The sequence below is a fragment of the Schistocerca serialis genome, chromosome 5, assembly GCF_023864345.2.
Source record: "Schistocerca serialis cubense isolate TAMUIC-IGC-003099 chromosome 5, iqSchSeri2.2, whole genome shotgun sequence".
NCBI lineage: Eukaryota > Metazoa > Arthropoda > Insecta > Orthoptera > Acrididae > Schistocerca > Schistocerca serialis.
The window spans coordinates 84,806,208-84,816,721 of NC_064642.1; the positions used below are offsets into that span (position 1 = coordinate 84,806,208).

The 10,514-nt window shown below is 43.2% G+C and overlaps 1 non-coding gene across 1 annotated transcript; it reads left to right on the top strand.

Annotated features, from left to right (window-relative positions):
- Positions 1-7,347: 7,347 nt before the first annotated feature.
- On the top strand, positions 7,348-7,422 carry Trnat-ugu (transfer RNA threonine (anticodon UGU)). Its single transcript has one exon. It is a non-coding gene; the product is annotated as a tRNA-Thr (tRNA).
- The last annotated feature ends 3,092 nt before the right edge of the window (positions 7,423-10,514 follow it).

Here is a 10,514-nt window from a genome sequence, read left to right on the forward strand (position 1 = left end):
TACCAACATTCTTTTGAGATGCGTCAGGCTCTTTAAATGGTGAGGTCTATGCAGCTCTAACATTATTTGAAATACAGACAGGAAGTTTCGATGTACAGTACATTCCCCAAGCCATTGTTAAGTGCATGGCAGTTTTATCTATTTTCTTTTCTATTCCATTCAGGTACTGAGTGAATGAAAACGGCTGTCTGTATTTCTCTTTATGTAGCTTTATCTGTGTTATTCCTCTGATCCCTTCGTGAGATACATAGCGATGGCAACATAATAGCCTCACAGTCTTCTACGGAAACGGGCCCTCCAAGATTATCTAACTTAATGAATGAGAGACCAAGAGTCAGCCGTATTCCGGTCCACGTCTTAGTTATGGTGTTCGATATTACATGCCTCAGTTGTGTTCATTTCGGGAACGTAAAATGGGACTCGTCGTACTTCCGGTCTTCCATTATAAGGAAGGGCACAGACATTCAAAACAGTAATGTTTTTTAAGGAAATAGGTACTACTCGGGAAGGAAGTGTCCCGCAGTGCAGTTTTTAACACCAACTAGTGCTAATCAGCAACCTTATGCGATTAAAATCAAAGTCAGCAGTGTAAATAATTATGTTTAATGTAATTCTGTAATACAGGAATGTCATTCGTATATCGTTTTTTAAATGAATTTGGCATAATGCTGTGCATCGTAGATTTTTTTAGGCAAAAACATCCACTCCTAGTGCAAAATAAAATTGAAATTAGCCGACATTGCTGCCCTAGGATATTTAAAAAACACCAAAAGTGCAGCAAAACAAACTCCTGGTGTCATTTCCATTTAAGAGAGAAGAGGCACGTTCTCTTTGCTTAATGTTCAGTTTGGGTGAACACAGGGTAACAATGAAAATAAAATGTGATTCATGTTGGATTCCATAAGATCCCAATGTGCAGCAACTATTGGTTTCCCAAGAACGATGAAAAGTTATCAGTCCCGAGCAAATCTGAAATTTATTGCAGGTCGATGTCAACCCAGAATATCACCAGTATATAAAATATCAGCGTCACTTTACCCGTTGTTCTATGCACTGATGATGACTATGTTAAAGTTGAAATCGTTCTACAAACGAAATTCAGTTTGTTCAAGATTTATCCCTGTTCATCCTTCCAGTAAAACATGAATTACTTTCAGTCATGTAACATCTGCGACAGCGAGTGTTTAACCATAATTTTTTATACATATGTAGCCTTGAAACATGTTACGTTTTAATAACTCAGCTTGAACACCACAACCATTCTTTACGCAACAGTGTTAACACAGTTTTTCCACCCCCTTACTGTTACAAAAAAAATGGCTCTGAGCACTATCGGACTTAACTTCTGAGGTCGTCAGTCCCCTAGAACTTAAAACTACTTACACCTAACTAACCTAAGGACGTCACACTAATCCATGCCCGAGGCAGGATTCGAACCTGTGACCGTAGCAGCAGCGCGGTTCCGGACTGAAGCGCCTAGAACCGCTCGGCCACTCCGGCCTGCCTTACCGTTACAAATCTGTTTCAACTTCCACCTCACAACCGAGCATGCTAACGCGACCGCTTCCGCGACAGGAAAATACGCCAGACCCGAATCGAATCATCCTGGCAGATTAAGAAGTGGTCGGTGTGCTGGCGAACCTGGATGTGGTTTTTAGTCGGTTTTCCACATCCCACTAGGTAAGTGCCGGACTGGTACCCATGTTTCCCCTGAGATATACGTTAAGCAAACATTTAGAATACTTTCTCATGCTTGCACACAGAACTTCCTTAACGTGCAGATGCACTGGGTACACTTATTTATGCACGAGGGCAGAGAGGGGGGGATGTAAGGAATGCTGATGAACTTAGCTGTTTGGTTTCCTTAAACACTATGAGGAGGGGTGAAGAGGGTGTGGGAGGGACATACGGGGTGGTCCATTGATAGTGACTGGGCCAAATATCTCACGAAATAGGCATCAAACGAAAAAACTACAAAGCTTGAAGGGGGAAACCAGATGCCTCTATGGTTGGTCCGCTAGATGGCGCTGCCATAGGTAAAACGGATATTGGCTGCGTTACTTATTTTTTTAAAAATTGAAACACCCCATTTTTTATTACATATTCGTGTAGTACGTAAAGAAATATGAAAGTTTTGGTTGAACCACTTTTTTCGCTTTGTGATAGATGGCGCTGTAATAGTCACAAGCATATGGCTCACAGTTTTAGACGAACAGTTGGTAACACGTAGGTTTTTAAAATTAAAATACAGAATGAAGGTACGTTTGAACATTTTATTTCGGTTGTTCCGATGTGATACACGTACCTTTGTGAACTTATCATTTCTGAGAACGCATGCTGTTACAGCGTGATCACCTGTAAATACCACATTAATGCAATAAATGCTCAAAATGATGTCCGTCAACATTCATCTCAACAGAGAGTAGTTCGCCTTCCGTAATGTTCACACATGGATTGACAATGCGCTGACGCATGTTGTCAGGCGCTGTCGGTGGATCACGGTAGCAAATATCCTTCAACTTTCCCAACAGAAAGAAATCCGGGGACGTCAGATCCGGTGAACGTGCGGGCCATGATTCGACGACCAATCCACCTGTCATGATATATGCCATTCAATACCGCTTCAACAGCACGCGAGCTATGTGCCGGATACCCATCATGTTGGAAGTACATCGCCATTCTGTCATGCAGTGAAACATCTTGTAGTAACATCGGTAGAACATTACGTAGGAAATCAGCATACATTGCACCATTTAGATTGCCATCGATGAAGTGGGGGGCCAATTATCGTTCCTCACATAATGCTGCACCATACTTCAACCCGCCTAGGTCGCTGATGCTCCACTTGTCGCATCCATCGTGGATTATCCGTTGCCCAATAGTGCATATTATGTCGGTTTACTTTATCGCTGTTGGTGAACGACGCTTCGTCGCTAAATGGGACGCGTGCAAAAAAATCTGTGATCGTCTCGTCATTTCCCTTGTGTCCAGTGGCAGAACTGTAAACGACGTTGAAAGTCGTCGCCATGCAATTCCTGGTGAATAGAAATATGGTACGGGTGCAGTCGATGTTGATGTAGCATTCTCAATACCGACGTTTTTGAGATTCCCGATTCTTGCGCAAATTGTCTGCTACTGATGTGCGGATTAGCCGCGACAGCAGCTAAAACACCCACTTGGGCATCATGATTTGTAGCAGGTCGTGGTTGACGTTTCACATGTGGCTGAACACTTCCTGTTTCCTTAAATAACGAAACTATCCTGCGAACGGTACGGAGACTTGGATGATGTCATCCAGGATACCGAGCAGCATACATAGCACACGCCCGTTGGGCATTTTGATCACAATAGCCATACATCAACACGATATCGACCTTTCCCGCAATTGGTAAACGGTCCATTTTAACATGGGTAATATATCACGAAGCAAATACCGTCCTCACTGGTGGAATGTTACATGATACCACGCACTTATACGTTTGTGACTATAACAGCGCCATCTATCACAAAGTGAAAATAGTGGACCAACTAAAACATTCATATTCTTTACGCACTACACGAATGTGTAATAAAAAATTGGGGATTCTATTTAAAACAAACGCAGTTGATATCCGTTTGACCTATGGCAGCGCCATCTAGCGGGCCAACCATAGCGCCATCTGGTTTCCCCCTTCAAGCTAGACAAGTTTCGTTCTTTGTAGTTTTTTCGTTTGACGCTTATTTCGTGAGATATTTGGCCTGGTCACTATCAATGGACCACCCTGTATAGAACTGGAGGATGTATAGAATATTGATGAACTTAGCTGTTTGGTTTCTTTAAGCACATCCACCTCACAGATACCTTTGAAACACTAAAGGAATATGCGTATGGTATTAGAATGATTTAGATTACTGTACTCTAAGAACTTGATTGGGATGATTTAGATTCACAAGGAAGTACATCATTGTAGTTCGCTGCAGATTAATTCTTTCCTGCTTACTCCCGTTTCTCTTTTTGTATGTGGCAGTAACACCATTTCTTGCAACGACAAGCCAAGTTAATTTTGGTGTCATGTGCGTCCTCTGTACGCATCCTGGACTGTCAGGTTCTTTTGTAGTCTCACCACCGATCAAATGACGATTACAAACGCGAAGCTCTTTTGTAGAAGTCCATTGCTTACGATCAGCTGCATTCCTTTTCAAGTCTATAATGCACGCTTTCCGTCTAGTTGTACGTTGCTATTAATTTGGAAAGGAGAACAACTTAGTTTCAGGAAGAGAGATCCTATACGCGACTTTACAACTAATCAAAGAACAGTGACAATTACCTTTCCTAGAGCCTGAAGCTTTAAACTGAATCATTTCTAAAGTAGCTCGCTGGTTTATGCGTAAGCATTCACTCCTTCAAGACTGTTGCAAGACTATCCGATAGAGTGTAGCACTTGCAGCTCGCACGCTCCCTATAATAGTTATTGTTTTCACAGCCCCACGCTATATTTAGTATGTAATTGCCGTCGAAGTGCGTGTGAGGTGGACTACATAGTGTTTCACTAACATAACTAATAGCAACAATAAGATAATTGTTTCCGATTTCTTCATATCGAAATTAGAAACAGGTTTTCAGGAGGTTATAGCAATTGGCTATCCTAAGTTTTACAAGCGTTAAATGACATGTTTATTCTCGACAGTCGAACACCCATAAAATGTTCTGAGGCATATCGATACTCGAAATTAAAGAGAATAAAACTGATAGTAGTTTCAAAAACTTTCCCACAGAACGAAACTTTTTCAGATATAGTGTCTCACGCTTTCTATTTTTTTCGACAAAGTTTCTCGTGAAACAGTAATTCTTTTGGTAAATTCTTAATTCATTCAGTCTTCAAGATCCCTGCTGCCGAGTTGGTTGACGTTAAAATTTCGTCGCTGTGATGTACAGTTATCTCCACTTTGTCGTTCCCGTTCTCCGGCTCGCCAGATTTATGTCCGTGCCGTCGTTTAATTCCGCTTCTTGCGAAGTTCCAACTGGGAGCTAATTACACTTGGTATCTGTCCTCCTGCAATCGCCGCTGCAGTAACGATATTTGAGTTTTTCCGCGCCGTCACAAATGATTAACAGCCTAATTATTTGGCTTGCAGCGCCGACTAGGCCGTTCAGCTTAATTAAGACTAATTAATGCAGTTCCTATTCTCTCTGGCGGTAGGCAACTGCCCGGAATTTGCATCTCCTTTGCGCCATCTGCTTCGGATGTTCCATTCGGAATTTGAGTCTCTTGCGCGGAGGAATAAGGAATTGTTCTCTCATAATCTACGGGACAATGCTACATTAATGAGCCCAATTTGTTCTCTTGCATTTGTAAAGTGTTGTAAGGTGTAAACAATAAAATTAGCATACAGGAGACATAGTTGTTTGGGACAGATTTTACAATTTTCGCTGTATTTTAGATCTAAGGATGGGAGGTAGGAGTATTCAATCTCAGGAAATAGTGGGGCGATTCAATGTGTGGTAGACACGACGATGATCTCAGAGGTTAGCCCGCCCGATGGGTTAAGCAGGATAGGTGGCGATCTGTCACAGGCACAAGTGGTTCAGAGCACACGGTTTCGCACACATTGTTGAGCACGTGGCTCCTCAACGTACGACGCCTATTTGTTCTCACGTTACCCCATCGACATCGTCAGTTATGATTTCACTGGCCACAGGGATAATTGAAAGCCGTAGGTTAATGGAAATGTGTCGCTCGATCCGATGAATGACATTTCTGGTTACACCATGTCGATAGACGGCTGCTGGAAACAGCACCGTGCTACGGATGCACGCTGGTGGAGGCAGTATTGTGCTTCAAGTGACATTCATTAGGGCTTCCAAGAGACCGACTGTAGTAATCGACGACGCCATTACAGATGAGGACTACATTATTGTGGACGACGTGATTCCTTTCATGCTTGGTATCTTCCCCGACAGCAATGGCATCTTCAACAGGATAACCCTCCGTGTAACAAGATCAGAATGATGCTACTGTGGCACCACATATATACTGAAGGCAGCCCCGTAAGGAAGCATTCTTTTTAAACAAACCTTCAGCCGCTATTGATTAATCCTTTGTCACTACAACCGGTTTCGCAGCTCTAAAGGTACGTCATCAGTCACATACAAATTAACCAGTTTATTTACATGATGAAGGAACTTTAGTGTTGTGAAACAGGTTGTACTATTCGACAGCTGCTGCGGTTCAGTTTAACAACAATTAACGGTACAAGTGGAAGATGACAGTGAAGTCACATTGATGGCTTGGCCACCAAATTCACGTGATCTGAACCCGATGGGACACATATGAGACACTAAAGAGCGCCAGCTCTTTGCCCACACACAACCGACCCATACATAGTTTATGGAAATTGAGCCACATGTGCGTATACTTCTGGTGGCACATACCTCCGGAAATTTACTTAGGACGTGACGAATGCCTACCACGCAGAAACGCTGCTATATTTTGTTCCATAGGTGGACCAACTCGGTATTAAGCAGATGGTCATAATGTTCCTCTTCATCAGTATTCATTGGGGCAAGTCAGGAGACTTTGAAAAGGCCTATTCAAAGACACTAATCTACAGAGTCAAAGCTATGGTGGCGTGCACTAGAAGAGGCATCTGAAAACTGTAACATGATGGACAGACATTAGTCACATAGTTTCATAAACACACACTAAGGAAAAAAAAGGATAAAGACACCACGGAGAAATTATGCTAATGAAACGGAAATCGGGATGTGTGCGTCACTTGTACAGACAAATAAATCAATACAATTTTTGAAAATTGGCTCATTTATTCGAGAGAAAGAGCGCCAAAAAATTAGGAAAGAAAATAACGTGTTGTACTTGTATGTCACGTCATGTCCGGACATGTCCGAAAGAACAGACACCATAAAGAAAATGGTTCAAATGGCTCTGAGCACTATGGGACTAAACTTCTGAGGTCATCAGTCCCCTAGAACTTAGAACTACTTAAACCTGACTAACCTAATGACATCACACACATCCATGCCCGAGGCAGGATTCGAACCTGCGACCGAAGCGGTCGCGCGGTTCCAGACTGTAGCGCCTAGAACCGCTCGGCCAATCCGGCCGGCCAGCCAGACACCATATCCATATAAGTATATAGTTCCGGTGATACCGGCCATGACCTTATTCTTCTGTGCAGTTGCACACATATTAACCGAACTCTTACGGGACTTGGTAAGAGTGTCTTCCACGAGTAATGAGTGTGTTGGGTAGGGACACTACGAATGTAGTGTGTGGAAATATAGGGTGAGAATGTGTGTCTCGCGGGAGGCGTGCGCGAGATAGTCCCTGCAGTCACACTATCCTCTGTGCCCTCGGTGGCTCAGACGGATAGAGCGCCTGCCTTGTAAGCAGGAGATCCCGGGTTCGAGTCCCGGGCGGGGCATACATTTTCACCTGCCCCCGTTGATATATATCAACGTCCGCCAACAGTTGAAGGTATTTGTATATAATTCTAATAACGTGTTGTTCGGCCTCTGGCCCATATGCAGGCAGTTCTTCGGCTTAGCGCTGATTGGTCCCCCTGGGGTGTGTTGTTGTTGTTGTTGTGGTCTTCATTCCTGAGACTGGTTTGATGCAGCTCTCCATGCTACTCTATCCTGTGCAAGCTTCTTCATCTCCCAGTACCTACTGCAACCTACATCCTTCTGAATCTGCTTAGTGTATTCATCTCTTGGTCTCCCCCTATGATTTTTACCCTCCACGCTGCCCTCCAATACTAAATTGGTGATCCCTTGATGCCTCAGAACATGTCGTACCAACCGATCCCTTCTTCTGGTCAAGTTGTGCCACAAACTTCTCTTCTCCCCAATCCTATTCAATACTTCATCATTAGTTATGTGATCTACCCATCTAATCTTCAGCATTCTTCTGTAGCACCACATTTCAAAAGCTTCTATTCTCTTCTTGTCCAAACTATTTACCGTCCATGTTTCACTTCCATACATGGCTACCCTCCATACAAATACTTTCAGAAATAACTTCCTGACACTTAAATCTATACTCGATGTTAACAAATTTCTCTTCTTCAGAAACGGTTTCCTTGCCATTGCCAGTCTACATTTTATATCCTCTCTACTTCGTCCATCATCAGTTATTTTGCTCCCCAAATAGCAAAACTCCTTTACTACTTTAAGTGTCTCATTTCCTAATCTAATACCCTCAGCATCACCCGACTTAACTCGACTACATTCCATTATCCTCGTTTTGCTTTTGTTGATGTTCATCTTATATCCTCCCTTCAAGACACCATCCATTCAGTTCAACTGCTCTTCCAAGTCCTTTGCTGTCTCTGACAGAATTACAATGTCATCGGCGAACCTCAAAGTTTTTATTTCTTCTCCATGGATTTTAATACCTACTCCAAATTTTTCCTTTGTTTCCTTTACTGCTTGCTCAATATATAGATTGAATAACATCGGGGAGAGGCTACAACCCTGTCTTACTCCCTTCCCAACCACTGCTTCCCTTTCATGTCCCTCAACTCTTATAACTGCCATCTGGTTTCTGTACAAGTTGTAAATAGCCTTTCGCTCCCTGTATTTTATCCCTGCCCCCTTTAGAATTTGAAAGAGAGTATTCCAGTCAACATTGTCAAAAGCTTTCTCTAAGTCTACAAATGCTAGAAACGTAGGTTTGCCTTTCCTTAATCTTTCTTCTAAGATAAGTCGTAAGGTCAGTATTGCCTCACGTGTTCCAGTATTTCTACGGAATCCAAACTGATCTTCCCCGAGGTCGGCTTCTACTAGTTTCTCCATTCGTCTGTAAAGGATTCGTGTTAGTACTTTGCAGCTGTGGCTTATTAAACTGATGGTTCGGTAATTTTCACATCTGTCAACACCTGCCTGGGGTGTATCGTGCCAAATTCAACTGGCCTGTTGGATCGTCGGACTCGCGAGATGGTTGGAGGGCCCTTCTTATAATGCTCGACAAGTTCTCAAATAGAGAGCGATCCGTGGATCTTGCTAAAATGTAGAGTTTGGGAAGCACGAAGACTAGCAACTCTCGCCATTTGCGAGCAGGCATTGTCTAGCTGAAATGTAAGACCAGAACGGCTTACAACGAAGGATAATAAAACAGGGCGTAGAATATCGTAGACGTAATATTGTGCTGTAAGGGTGTTGTGCATGATAACTAAACAGGTCCTGTCATGAAATTAAATGGCACCACACATCATCAGTCATGACTGTCGGGTCATGCAGCGGGTGACAGGAAGATTGGAATCGCACCGCTACCGGCCGCTGTGGCCGAGCGGTTCAATCGCTTCAGTCCGGAACCGCGCTGCTGCTACGGTCGCAGGTTCGAATCCTGCCTCGGGCATGGTTGTGTGTGACGTCCTTAGGTTAGTTAGGTTTAAGTAGTCCTAAGTTCTAGGGGACTGATGACCTCAGATGTTAAGTCCCATAGTGCTTACAGCCATTTGACCACATCCCACAGCAGTATGGGGCCTCTCCAGGCAAGTCTTCTCCCTGAAATCTTATTGACTGTAGTAGAATTGTCTTCAGTGATGAGTCCCGTTTCGAAATGTGCGCTGATCACCGGTGAAGATGTGTCTGATCAGCGGTGAGGTACCACATTACTGTCGCCAAACAGCCAAGAGAGGTGAGCTGGGATGCCATTTCTTTTCATAGCAGGATCACTTTGGTTGTCGTGCATCGCATCCTTACAGCGCACCGGTAAATCTGCGCCCAGTTTCGTTGCCCTTCATGGCAAGCCAACCTGGGCGTACATTTCAGCACCATTATACCCTGAAGACAACAACAACAACAACAACAACAACAATACCCACCCGCACAGAAGAGAGTTTCTGTTGCTTGTTTTCATTTCTGCCAAACTCTAAATTGTCCAGCGAGGTCGCCGTACCTCTCCCCAATTGAGTACGTTTTAAGCACTCTAACCACCCCGGGGTTTTTACGATCAGACGCACCATGGGGACAGAATATGGCACCACATCCCTCAGAAGAACAGTAACCCTATACTGTGGAAAGTCTAATAACTACTTGTGAAATGGCCAGACGTGGAACAACGCGTTACTCACTTGCTCAGTTTATGATGTTCTTTCTCTTGAAAAAATCATCCAATTATTCTGAAGTTGTAGTCACATGTTTGTCTGTATATCCACATAACATCTACCAATTTCTGTCCAACTGGGATAATGCCTGCGTGGTGTGTCCTTTTTTGTCTGAGATTCAGTTAATAGTTAAACGTAGAATAGACCGCTCAGAGGGGGAAATTATCAAATTATTTACCCTAACACATCCGCTTATTAATCAGTCCATAGTGAATATCATGACACAGAATCTAAGAGAAAATAAGTTATAAAAAACTGTAGCTACCATATTCAGAAAGTAAATATGTAAATTTCATTACTTATGTTGAGATACTGACAGCGTCACGAGTGTAAGACGTGGCTCGTACGGGGTCCATCTAACAGGACATGTTAGAAAATAATAATTTGTACCACACAGGTAATTAAGC